The 13167-nt window shown below is 49.5% G+C and overlaps 1 protein-coding gene across 2 annotated transcripts in view; it reads right to left on the bottom strand.

Annotated features, from left to right (window-relative positions):
• PLXNA1 (plexin A1) overlaps positions 1 to 4293 on the bottom strand; it is a 312964-nt gene extending 308671 nt beyond the window's left edge. Inside the window, exon 1 of one of the 2 annotated variants that reach the window (XM_020981168.2) lies at positions 3969 to 4293. The gene's annotated coding sequence lies outside the window, so the exon portion shown is untranslated. Of the gene's footprint in view, positions 1 to 3690; positions 3862 to 3968 lie in introns of those variants that run through there. The other variant, XM_020981169.2, reaches the window with a different exon arrangement.
• Positions 4294 to 13167: the final 8874 nt, after the last annotated feature.

Genomic DNA, 13167 nt, shown 5'->3' with positions numbered 1-13167 from the left:
GCCCAGACTAGAACCTGGCCCTTTCAGATTTCTCCAAACAAGGGGTGATGGAAAGTCACAAAATCTTACGGAGTCACTCAGGCAGATAATTAGGTTCAAGTTCAAGATTTTATTTTTTTTATCTTTGTTACTTGGATGGTAGGGAGATGGAGGGAGGCTGAGAGGGGCTAATGGATTATTTGTTGTGCTCAAAACCAAAATAAAGGATCAGACAACCCCTTACAAACAAAATCTGAGGCTTATGAGACTAACCACGCTAGGTATTTGGCGGCAGCACTCTCCAGTACTAAGGTCCCAGATGCAAGTCCCTTGCCCTGTGCCCCAGTGACACTTCGGAAACCCTACCACATTCACACAACACATAGAGGGAGTATAAGGACTAGATTCTAGGGGAGGTGGGAAAGCACTGGCCCCTTCGCTTACTCCAGTCTGGGATCTGGGACTACTAAAGGAATAAAAAAAAAATGCCTTAGAAAAAATGGGGCAGGGGGGAGAGAGGCAATCGGAAAAGGCACTGCCAAACATGCCAAAAATTTTTTTTAAAAAGTACTATTACAGAAAAGAGTCAGGCAGAGGGCCCATCAGGGAAGAATTTCTCTTCACAGGCCAAGCTCGGGGAGTCCTAATTGAGGGTTTTGGCCCAAACAAACAGAGCTCCTCAGAGGCAGCATTTCTGACCCCAGAGAACAAAGGGTAGGGAAGAGGTCAGATTTCCTGTGGGCCCCTGGCCCTTTCCTTCTCACTAACTACCCCTCCTTCCCTCCCACATCTCAGCATGGTCCAGAATCCAAGTACTCACCCCTCTGCTGATTAACTAACTGTCCTCTTCACCTGAGCACTGAATAGTATTTTAAGAAAGCAAGTTTACTTCGATACTGAATCTGATTTTCTTTTAAGGGAAGAAATTCTCTCCCTTTAAAAAAAGAAAAGAAAGAACCAAAACTTAAGTCCTTCTCCTCACACTGTTTTGAGTGTTTCCTTCTCCCTGTGCTTTTTTCCCAGACCCCAGTCTGCACTGGTCAGGTCAGGTCCCTTCCCTTCCCTTGCTGCAGCTTGGAAGATAGATACCCAGCCCTTCTACCCACTGAGTCTATACAAAAGACCTTGAGATTGTTCAGGAAGCAATTAGATGCCGTTCAGAGGGAAATGGTGTTTTCAAATGGATAACCCTTGATAAAGTCAATAGCGGCCTCTTGTTCCCTCTCTAGGCTGACCAAGAGGAGAAGCAGCTTCCCCTGGAAATGTGCTCTGGGCAGCTCAAGGCCCAGGATGAATTTGTATAGACAGAACCGGGGGCCAGGGAGCTGGGGGCAGGATGGCTTCCCACCCTGGGTCACACAGTTCTTGCCGCTATCCCCTACTAGATCGACGTCCGTTTTTTTTTTTTCTCCAAAAGGTAGGGAAAGGCATAGTGGGGAAGAGGAAGTCAATCTGTTTTGAAGAAGAGCTCACTTTAACTTCGCTAGTCTGGCCAACCGACCTTCAGATTAAAGTCTGGCTTGCTGGGATGATTCCCAAACTGCCTTTCTTATCCTGTTCCCAAAGGGAGAAACTACAACTTTGGCAAGGATTAAAAACAAAAACAACGAAAACAACAAAAACAAAAAACCACCCATCTCTAAGAGGAAAGTCTACTGGTCTGAGATACGGGAGATCAGGTTCTGCCAATTAACACAGCATGACCTTGGACAAATCACTTCCTTTCTCTAGGTCTCAGTTTCCCCAAGTATAAAGTGAGGGTTCTCTGGTTCCTTTTGCTGGCTCTAGAATATTGTGATTCTGTGAGTGCTGAGACTGGCTTTCTAGGGATACCTGCCTTCCTATCCCCCCCCCCCCGTACGCCACCAGAGCCAGTCTGGGATCATGACCAGGTAAGTCCCCCCCAGGACTTCACCTTCCACACCCCCTTCTAAACAGAAATAACTTCATCTACCCAACATCACCAAAACCCCAAGTCCCACCCCGAAAGGCATTATCCGCAGCCCCCCAACCCTAGCCAAATTAAACCTGCCACACGTAATGGAGCCGAGCCGAGCCGTGCAAACCTTGGAGCGGAGCTGATATTCCAGGCATGGCACGATCGGGCCGACGCCCCCATCCCTACTATCCCTGCCATCCCTACCTTCTCCAGCCCCACGGCAGTCAGCAACCCTAGTTCTGGCCTGGCCCAGCCCCCAGCACCATTCCCAGGCTGGCCAGGGCCCCGACCCCCGGCCCTGGCCAGCTCCCCGGTCGCGCAGGGCTCGGCACCCCAAACACAAGCAGCCCCCAGCCGCAGAAATGCACCCAGAGGGCTAAGCACTCCTGGGTGGCGGGAGAGAAGCACAGACGCCGGCCAGAGGGGTGCTGGCCGGCAGCAGGGGTCTTTGCCGGCCGGTGGGCCGGCTGGCTTTGTGTGCGGGGTGTGCGAGCCCGCTGCGGGTGGGTCTGTCTGTCCTTCGGCTTGGGTACATACACCGACGGTGGACGAGGCCAGCTGGGCGCCCGGGGATGCCCGCAGTCAGGCCTGAAGGCAGCCCGCCCGTAAAGCGGCCGGGCTTCTCGGGCTCCTCCCTCCTCCTCCTCCGTACGGCGGTCTCCCCGGCTCCGGGAGAGAGCGAGAGAAAGCGCCAGTGGCCGGCCCCACCTCCTCGGGAAGGCTCCCGGGCAGTGCAGGCTGCGGGCGGAGCTTCCCCGGAGGCGGCTCGGGAGCAGCGGCTGGGGAGGGGGCGCGAGCCTCCCGGCCCTCCGGGCTGGCCCTCCACAATCACCTCTGGGGGGCCCTGGGGCCCCCCCCGCAGCCCCAGCCCCCAGCCCCCCGACCCGCCGCCTGGTCCAGGCCAAGCAGAGAAAAGCAAACTTTTCCTTCCCCCCGACCCCCCAGCAAAGGGCTGGATCTGCCAGGCGAGGGAGCGGAGAGGGTGGCCGGGCGTGGGGGTCGCGGGGGGCTCCGGTTCCGTTCTGCGGGGAAGGAGCCCCGGGCAGCGGCCGAGGCCCACCCCCTCCTCCGCGCCCGCTCCTCCCACTGCGCTGGCTCCGGAGTTAGGTCACCACGGCAGCCCCCCGTGCGCGGCCACCCCCGGGGGCTCCTCCGAGCCCTGGGCAGGGGGCTCGAGCCTCCGCCACGGGCCGGCCCCGGCTCCTGCCTCCGCCCGCAAAGCCCCCGGGAACCGAGACGGTGACAAAGCAGCTGGCCGACCGGCCGGATGGCCGCCTCCCCACCCCCAACCCGGGGCACACGCGAGACCGCGCCGGGGCCCGTCCCCGGGACCCGAGGGAAGCGCGCCCTGCGAGCCGGCTGCGGGGGCCAACCGGGCCGGGGCTGCCCGTCCTCCGCCCTGGGCCGCCGCCGCCGCAGTCCCCCCGCGCGGGCCCTCCAGCCCTCTGCTTCCACACCCCACGCGGAGAGGCAGCAGAGCAGAGCCCGCCCCGGCGCGCGGCTGCGGCGCGGGCGCAGCCGGCTAGCTCGCTCAAGCCGGGGACCCCTCCGTGCCGCCCCTCGCCTCGCCTAGCTCTCCCGCACGCACACGCACACGCGCGGCCCGGGGCCGTTCCGAGGCAGCCCGAGGCTCGTCCCCGCACTTGGAACGCCGAGTCCGGAGCCCCGAGCCCGGCACGTCCAGACCCCGCTTGGTCCCGCGTGCCCGGCCCCCGCCCCGGCCGCCCGTGGGCTCGCCCGACACGGGGGCTCCCCGCCCCGCGCCCCCCTACCTTGGCCGCCGGGAGCCGGGCACGCCGGGGTGGGCGTGCGAGTGTGAGAGAGAGTGTGAGTGTGTGAGTGAGTGTGTGTGTGTGTGTGTGTGTGTGTGTGTGTGTGTGCATGCAGGCACATCCGGCCCAAGCCGAACTTGCAGGGAGCCACGCGGGGAAGGCAGGCGCGGGCGGAGAGGAGCGGATCTCTATCCCACCCCCGCCGCCACCGCCGCCGCCGCCGCCGCCTCGCGGAGCCGCAGCCCCGCGGAAAAGTTCGCCTCTGGGCAGGCACTTACAGCCGCGATCCGGGCTCGCCGCGAAGGGGCCGGCCATGCTCACATTCCGCGCCGCCGCCGCCGCCTCGGGCCGCCCCCCTCCCCGCCTGTGCCAGCGCTCGGGCTCCCGTGCCTGCTCGCCGCCGCTGCCCAGCATGAATGGAGGGGAAGGAATGCAGCGCGGGGCTCCGAGGGAACCAGAGCCTCGCTCTGACTTCCCGGGGAGCGCGCTCCCCGCCCGCACGCACGCACGCACACACACACTCTCACTCACACACACACACACACACACACACACACACACACACACACACACACACACACACACACACACACACACACACACATCCACTCCTCCCACCCCCTCCCGCCCAGGGGGAGGAGCCGCCGAGCAGCCGCGAGCCTCTAGGGGGCGCCCCGACCTCTGCCCGACTCCGCCGGTGCCGAGCTGAGCCGGCCAGGCAGCGCAGCCTTAAAAGGGCGATGGCGAGAGAGAAAGACAGAGAGACTCCGAGACAACCGCCTTAAGGAGGGCGATGCCAGCCAGCCCGCCCGGGAGCCCAGACGCGTCCCGGCGGAGCTCCCCCGGTCCAGACCGAGGAGGAACGGGAAGGCCGGACCTGGCAGCTGAGGGCAGCCCCTAAGGAAGAGTCCTGGAGTCCTACCAGCTCCAGGGGCGGAGAGCGGGTCCGAGGAGACGTGCAGCTGTGCTGATCGAGCCCTGCAAAGCCGGCTGAGAGCTACGGGCGAGCGCGGGACCCCCGCAGCGAGCCCGCAGGCAGGGCGAGGGTCCCCTGCCCCATTTTACAGATGAGGAAGCTGAGGCAGGCAGGGCGAGGCATGCTAAGGACAGTTCATTTATTTGTATGGCACTTATTATGTGCCGGGCACGGCCAAGTCCCTTTACAGTGATTAGCACATTGGATCCTCATGACGCCCTTGGGAGACAAGTCCTAATACTATTATGTCCATTTTACAAACGAGGAAACTGAGGCAGGCAGATTAAGGGACTTGCCCAGGATGCTCATGAGAGCTAACATTTATGGAGTAATTACTATGTGCCAGGCACAGTGCCAAGCGATTTTACAATTATTAACTCACTGGATCCTCACAACAACTTTGAGAGGCAGATGCTATTATTATTTCCGTTTTACAGATGAGGAAACTAAGGCAGATCAAGGCTAAGTGACCTGCCCAAGTGTCAGGTAGGTGGCACAGAGCATTGGCCCTGGAGTCAGGAAGATCTGAATTCAAATCTAGCCTCAAGCACCTAGTAGCTGTGTGACCCTATGCAAGTCACTCAACCTGTTTGCCTCAGTTTCCTTATCTGTAAAAGAGGAATAATAACAACACCTACCTCTCAAGGTTGTTGTGAGGACCAAATGAGATAGTAATTGTAAAGCCCTTAGTACAGTGCCTGGCACAGTGTAATCACCATGTAAATGTTGTTGTTGTCATCACAGCTAGTAAGTATCTGAGGCTGGATACGACTCAAATCTTGGAGACTCCAGGTCCTACCACCAGCTCTAACTGGCTAACGATTAGAGGAACTAATTAAATCTAGCCCCTTCATTTTCTAGATGAGGATACTGACTTCTCAGAGATGTTTGGTGACTGGCCCCAGGTCACAACAGTGGCAGAGTGTGGATTCCAGCCTGGCTCTCTGGGTCCATAGGGTGATAGATTTAGAGCTGGAAGAGACCTTAGTGGTCAAAGGGTCTAATTCCTTCATTTTACAGATGAGGGAAACTGAAGCCCAGAGGTTAAGTGACTTACCCAGCTCGCAAGTGTCTGAGGCAGCTTTTCCGACAACTGAGTGTAGCCCCTTTGTCCACTAGCCCTTCCTGGCAGGGGTCTTTTTCACTCTACTATGATGTCTATTCTTGGTATTAGAGGGGCCTGAGCAGCTGCTGGGGGGCTGGTTCTTCTCTACAAAGTCTCCTAATATTTTGACTGTTGTTAGTTTTGTTATGTGGGAAGAACACTAGGTTAATAATAACAGCCCTTCACATTTGTATAGCACTCTCCCATCTATTATCACATGTGATACCCACAATACCCCAGAGAGGAAAGCAGAGCAGGTCTTATTATCTCCATTTGACCCATGAAGACCTCCCCCCAAGTCCTCCATCCCTATGGTGTGGGGATGACCCTGGCTTCTCCAAGGCTATTCTGGCCAAAGGCAACTGCAAATGGTTTTACCAAGCCAGAAAAGCTCTGCATTCTCATGTCCCGGGTAGCAACCATTTTCTGTTTGCTGAGGACTGGCCTGAGTTCAGAGAGACTCATCAGCAGCTTGGCCACAGAGTGAGGGATTTCTTAGCCACGGCTGGCAACATTCTAATATCATCCCCAAAATTTGTCACACTGTGTATCAGTGAAGGAAGTACCCACACTGAAGAAATCAGAGACCACAGATTTAGGGGAAAGCTAGATTTAGAGTCGATTTTTAAAGTATTGAAAGAAAGTCAGAAAGGGAAAGGGACCAACCCATCCAAGATCAAACAGTGAGCTAAGAGCTGGATAAAAGTACCCTTTTCCAGCATAATCTCTTGGCCAGACCAGATGAACATGAATCCATCAATCAGCAAGCCTTTTTTGAGCACCTACTACGTGCCAGGCATTATGCTGGGTGATAAAGATACAAAGACAAGCCTGAGACTCTCTGCTCTGATGAGCTTACATTCTACTTAGAGATGTGGTAGTTCTAACCTGGGGTCCATAGGCCATCCTAGGATAGAGGTCGAGGGGTCCATGAAGTTAGATGAGGAAGAAATTACATCTTTACTTCAATATGGGTAGCAAAGTGGATAGAGCACGAGGCTCATAGTCACAAAAACCTGAATTCAGATCTACCCTTAGACACTTAAAAGTGGTATAACCCTGGGCAAATCACTTAACATCCTTTTGCCTCAGTTCCCTTATCTGTAAAATGGGGATAATAACAGCAACTTCCTCCCAGGGTTGTAGTAAAGACTTAATAATAATTGTAAAGTGCTTAGTACAGTGACTGGCACATACTATATAAATGTTAGCTATTGTTATTTTTTTTACTATTGTTACATTTGGAAACATGATTTTGAGAAAGGCCCTGTAGCCTTCACCAGGCTGCCAAAGGGGTCCATGACACAGGTTGCTGGTTTGTGAGGATATAACATGTCTACACAGACGTAAATACAAGATAGAAATACACATAATTGGGAAAGGAAGGGTAACAACTAGAGAGGTCATGAAAGAACTTTTTCAAGGAAGGCAACAATGGGGTCTGAGGACAGAGCATCCTAGTCATGGAGAAGATCCTATACAAAGGCATCAAGGAAGGAAATAGCCTGAACTGCACAGAAGGGGCAAATGATCCATCATAGAGCTTTTGTTGGGAAGTAATAATTAGCCTGGAGGGGTAGCTAGGTGGTGCAGTGCATAGAGCACCGGCTGGAGTCAGGAGAACCTGAGTTCAAATCCGCCCTCAGACACTTGACACTTACTAGCTGTGTGACCCTGGGCAAGTCACTTAACCCCAACTGCCTCACCAAGAAATAGCAATAATAATAATTAGCCCGAAAAGATAGCCTGGACCCAGCTTATAGAGGATTTTAAATATCAAAGGGGTTTGTCAGTCGGGTAGACTCTGTAATGCCATATGGGGATTTCTTGGCCAAGATACTGGAATGCTTTGCCATTTCCTTCTCCAGCTCATTTGACAGAAGAGGAAACTGAGGCAAAGAAGTTTCTTGGACAGTAGAGGGCTGTGGTCATTCCTGCACTTTAAGATCAGTTTGGTAGCTTTGTAGAAGTTTTGCAGAGCAAATCCTTTTATTAAGGGAATTTGTTCTGTAAAGTTGGGATTCAATCAAAGGGCCAAACTTGAGGACCTAGAGGGCCACACATGGCCTCAAGGTTTCAGGTTCCCCACCCCATAGAGGCCTGAAGCAATAGTAACCATTTGAAAGCTTACAAATTGCCTTACAAACAGTATGTCACCTGAACCTCCAAACAACCCTGCCAGATAATAATCAAAATAAGAAGTCCTTTTTTCATAGTAACCCTATGAGATAAGTAGGTGTCTTTTAAAGATGGAGAAACTGAGGCTAAAAGGAGTGAAATGACATTCACAAGGTCCCACAGCAAGCAAATTATAAGGCCAGGACTTGAACTTAGGTTTCCAGATTCCTCTGAATTTCTCCTCCAAATTGAAATTCTCCTGTCTTTTCTCAGTTCCTTCATGGGCTCCCTCTGCCTTGAAAGGTAACAGTTACTTCACAGGATTTTAAAACTGGATGAGAACTTTGATATCACTGAATTCTAACTCTTCGTTTATCTCTTGGTTTTTTAATTTGTTATTTTTAGCAACTTGCATTTCATTTTTTAAAATTCAATTTTATTTTTAGGTCTGCATTCTCTTCTTTCTACCTTCCCCCTTCCACAAACAGGTATAGTCAAACAAAACCAATTCCTGCATTGGCCATAGCATACACACACACACACACACACACACACACACACACACACACACACACACACACACATATATACACGCACATATTTATATATATATGTGTATATGTGCATGCCTGTGCACACATGCACATACATGCATTGCACATATTCGTGTATCTGTATATGCATGCATTATAATATACCTGTATGTATATGTGTGTGCACATATACACATGTATTACATAAATATATGTATGTATATGTTCATATATGTGCATATGTACATACAAATATTCACACATGTATATGTGTAGATGCTTACATATTCATTCTGTGTGTATGTATGTGTTTGCGCTTTCATCTGCCCCCTGAGTCTGTTACTTCTCTATCTAAAGGTAGCTGGCATGTTTGATCATGAGTCCTCTGGAATGGGGGTCAGTCATGATGTTGATCAGAGTTCCTACATCTTTCAAGATGTCTTTACAATATGGTTTTTTATTGTATAATTAGTTCTCCTTAACCCTCCTTCTTTCACATATGAGAAAAGTGAGGCCCAGAGAGATGACTGACTTACCCAAAGTAATAGAAGCAGAGCAGGCTTCAGACCTAGGCTTCTGACTTCAAGTTCAACTCCTGAGCCATCTGAGCAACTCCTCTAATTAGTGGAAAAGGGCTGCAGGGGACATAAGTTCGTATTAGGGTGGGTCTTCTGGCCACCAATCAGTAATCACCCAGCCTTTTCTGAACACATACAAGCTCCCCCAATACTTAGAAAAGAAAGCCTCCCTGCCCTCCAGAAGTTCTCATCCAACTGAGGATAGAGGACCCCTCCCCAGTGAAATCTTATTGACCAGTGGCAGGCAGTAGATAATTCAGTATAGGACTGTGATTGTGTGGTACAGACACTAACTGTTATTTGCTCAAAAGAGAGAGAGATATCACCCCAGGCTTCTGGGAGATGAGACTTGAGCAGAGTTAAAGCCCACCACCTCCTCTATTATCTAACTCAAGCCCAGTAAAAGAAATTCAGGCCAGGTTCAAGGAAAGGATGGTGACGGGATATGTGTGTAAGTGTGTGGGAGGCAGGTACCCCCCCTCCCACTTCCCATCTAGGGCCAGCCACCTACACAGAGAGTCAACTTGGAACAAAAAGAGGCAGTGACTGGTCTGCATCCCTGTTTCCAAGAACAAAATTGTCCTGTTGAAGGAAGCAAGGAGACAGGATAGGAAACTCCAATAATGGAGAACAATGCAGAGTAACAATCTGGATATGTGTGTGCTCTGGGCAGGTTGCCCAGGGTGTCGGATGGGCCTTTTCTCCCTTATATTCCTGGGTTTCAGCCATTGTCTCATTGACTCTGATGACTTCTTGTGAAGCAGGAATTATTCTCCCCATTTTCTGTATGAGGAAAACTGAGGCCAAGAGAGAAAATAATAAATTAACAGAAGAACCAGGCCCTGGGATCTGACTCCCTCTAGGACAATGACATGGTCCCTGAGTAAAAGGGCCCTCCTCTTCTTTAGTGATTCTCTCTCAGGGAATCACTGTTTTGGGAATTACTTTGACTCTCTCCAGACTCCAGGGCCTTCTCAATTGCCAAACTGCCACTAAGCAAATACCCTTCCTCTGCCCTATGCCCTTTCCAGCACTCTTATATTTGATGTTTCCCCATCAGAATATAAGCTTCTTGAGGATACAGACTGTCTTATTTGTCTCTATTCTCCTCGTACCTAACACAGTGCCAGGCACATAGTAAATATTTTATCGATCTAAAGAGGAAAAAGAGATGCCTTCTAACACACAGCCTCCTTCCCTCCTTCCTCCCTGAATCAGCTCCTCTCTCCTCTTCCACATCTCAGCAAGGAGCCCTAAATAACTATTAACTTCAGAGTAACTGAACTCCTCTGCATTGTCCTTCTGTTTAGCCCTCTGAAACTATTGGTTGACATTTAACTAACTCCCCTTCTGCTTGGACCTCTTCCTTATACACTCACATTCTCACAGAAACCTGCCTCTCTCCAGGTAGCACCATAGCTCTAACCTACCCTCCCCATTGCTGGTTGCTTCTTCAGGCTCTTGATACACTAGGCTAGGGGGAGTTGACAGACTTCCTGGCCTCCACTGCTACCATTATTCACATTACAGTAATAGGTACATAATAAATTTTTGTTGAGTTGAAATCAGCAGTTCATGCCAAATTATTGCCCAACATGAATAAAATGTAAAAAAACTGTCTCTCCTAAAACAATAAATGTGTATTATATGCTTTGTGATAGTCACTGGAAGTGATATAGCTTATATAAGATGTAGACCCTGCCCTCAGGTAGCTTAGAGTCCATCCTGTAGGGGATATGAAAGACATCATATATAATATACAATACATCAGATACAATATAAAGTCATCAGATATAATGCTACATGCCTAGGATATTAGGGAAATAAAAACAAAGCACTTTATGTGTTCTGCTGGGGTAAAAGTTTCTAAGTGAAGAGCTCGGAGTAGGCTTCTAGGCAGCCATTCAGTAGCTAAGGAAGGAGGACACCCTAGGAATGAGGGGAAATGTTAACAAAAGCAGAAAATCTGGGAGCCTATGGAAGAATACCAATCAAGGCAGAGAAGGAAGGGTGGGACCCATCTGAGGAGAGCCTCCAATGCCATGTAGAGGAATTCAGACTTTTCTTGGTGGGCAATAGGGAGTCCTGAAGATTTTTGAGCTAGGTGGACCACTGAATAGAGTGTGTGACTTGAAGCTCAAAAGACATGAGTTCAAATCCTACCTCTCCCACTTATTAGATATGGGAATATGTAGTTTACATAGTTATATGTAAAATGGGAATAATTATAGCACCTACTTCTCAGGGTTGTAGAGTGGAGCAAATAAGATAACATATGTGTAAAGGGCTTTTTGAACTTTAGAGTATTATATGAAGGCTAGCTATTATTATCGCATAACCACACAGACTTAAGTTCAAATCCGGCCTCAGACACTTACTAGCTATGTGACCTGGGCAAGTCACTTCACCCTGGTTACCTCAGTTTCCTCCTCTATAAAATGAGCTGGAGAGGGAAATGGCAAACTACTCCAGGATTTTGCCAAGAAAAACCCCAATGGGGTCATGAAGAATTGGATACAACTGAAAAATGACTGAACAGCAACCAAATCCTTTCCAGCCTAGACTCTATAGCCTTCTGATTTTCTGCGTATTAGGCATGTGATCACGAGGCCTCAATGCATCCACAAAATGAACATAATCTTTATTTTCCTGCCTGTCATAGGCATAATAAGAAAGTACTTTGAGGATTTTAAGTGTTAGCTACAATAATGATGATAATGTTAGCTAACCTTCACATGGCACTTTAATTTACGACCATTATCTCATTTGATTCTCACAACAACCCTGGGAGGTAGGTGCTATTATTATCCCCATTTTATAGATGAGGAAACTGAGGAAAACAGAGGTGAACTGACTTGCTCAGTTGGCATCTAAGGTAGGATTTGAATTCAAGTCTTCCTCAGGCATTATTGGTATTTGATGCAATCTATCTAATGTATCTCTCTAACAACGTTATCTTTCCATCTAAAAACTTCATTGGGTCCCCACCATCCACAAATTAAAATACAAATCCTTAGCCTGACAGTCAAGGGGACAACAAGCCTTTCAGCCATTTCTCAGGCTACCTCTCTTCCACACCCTCTTACCTTCTAATCCAATTAGATGACTCCAGCCCCCAGATTCATCCTCTCTTTCCTCAATCTATCAGTCAATAATCAGAACATTTACTATGATGTTCTGAAACTGGGAACAAGCACTGAGCTAACCTCTGGGGATGAAAAAATAAAATAAAATAACATAAAATAAAATAAAATAAAATAAAATAAAATAAAATAAAATAAAATAAAGACAAAGGGCCAGGCACTTTCCTCAAGGAGTTCACAGTCTGGTGAGAGAGATAATAAGTAAATAAGTCCATAGAAGATATAAACAGAATAAATGGAAGGTAGCCTGGAAGTGGGGGTGGTACCTGGAAAGGCATCCTGATGAAGGTAGGATTTGAGCTAAGTCTGGAAGGAAGCCAGAGTAGACAGGAAGTAGAGGTGGTAGCTTTCCAGGCCTGGGAGACACCTGGAAATACAAAGAGTTGGGAGATGGAGATCATGTGGGAAGAACAGCAAGGAGTCCAGTGTAGCTGGACCATACCATGAGTATAAATTATCTCTTACCCCTCCCCCACTTAAATTGCTGTCATTACTCTGCTTAGACCTCTCCTATGTGCTTGCCATATTTTAACAGATTTTAGAGACATCATGGTACAGTGATGTTGCCACAGTGGATAAAGGACCTGAGTTCAGATCTGACCTCAGACACTTACTGGTTGTGTGACCCTGGGCAAATCACTTCACCCTGTTTGCTTCAGTTTCCTTATCTGTAAAATGAGCTGGAGAAGGAAATGAAATGGCAAACCACTCCAGTATCTTTGCCGAGAAAACCCAAATAGGATCATGAAGAGTCAGATATGGCTGAAGAACAACTGAATGGCACAGTGAAGAACACTGGGGCTGGAGTCAGAGAGCCTGAGTTCAAATCCCACCTTTGATACTTATTTACTACTTTATCACATTGGGCAAGTCACTTAACTCCCTTGGACCTCAGTTTCCTCATGTGTAAAATGAGAGTGGATTAAATATCCACTGTAGCCCCTTCCAGCTCCACATTTATGAGTCTATGAATTTATATTGTATTTTTGTCCTACCCCTGAGGGCAGGGATTGTGTGATTCCCC

The sequence above is a fragment of the Phascolarctos cinereus genome, unplaced genomic scaffold (assembly GCF_003287225.1).
Source record: "Phascolarctos cinereus isolate Bilbo 61053 unplaced genomic scaffold, phaCin_HiC Scaffold_4;HRSCAF=312, whole genome shotgun sequence".
Lineage (NCBI taxonomy): Eukaryota > Metazoa > Chordata > Mammalia > Diprotodontia > Phascolarctidae > Phascolarctos > Phascolarctos cinereus.
This window is presented reverse-complemented; position numbering and strand designations above follow the sequence as displayed.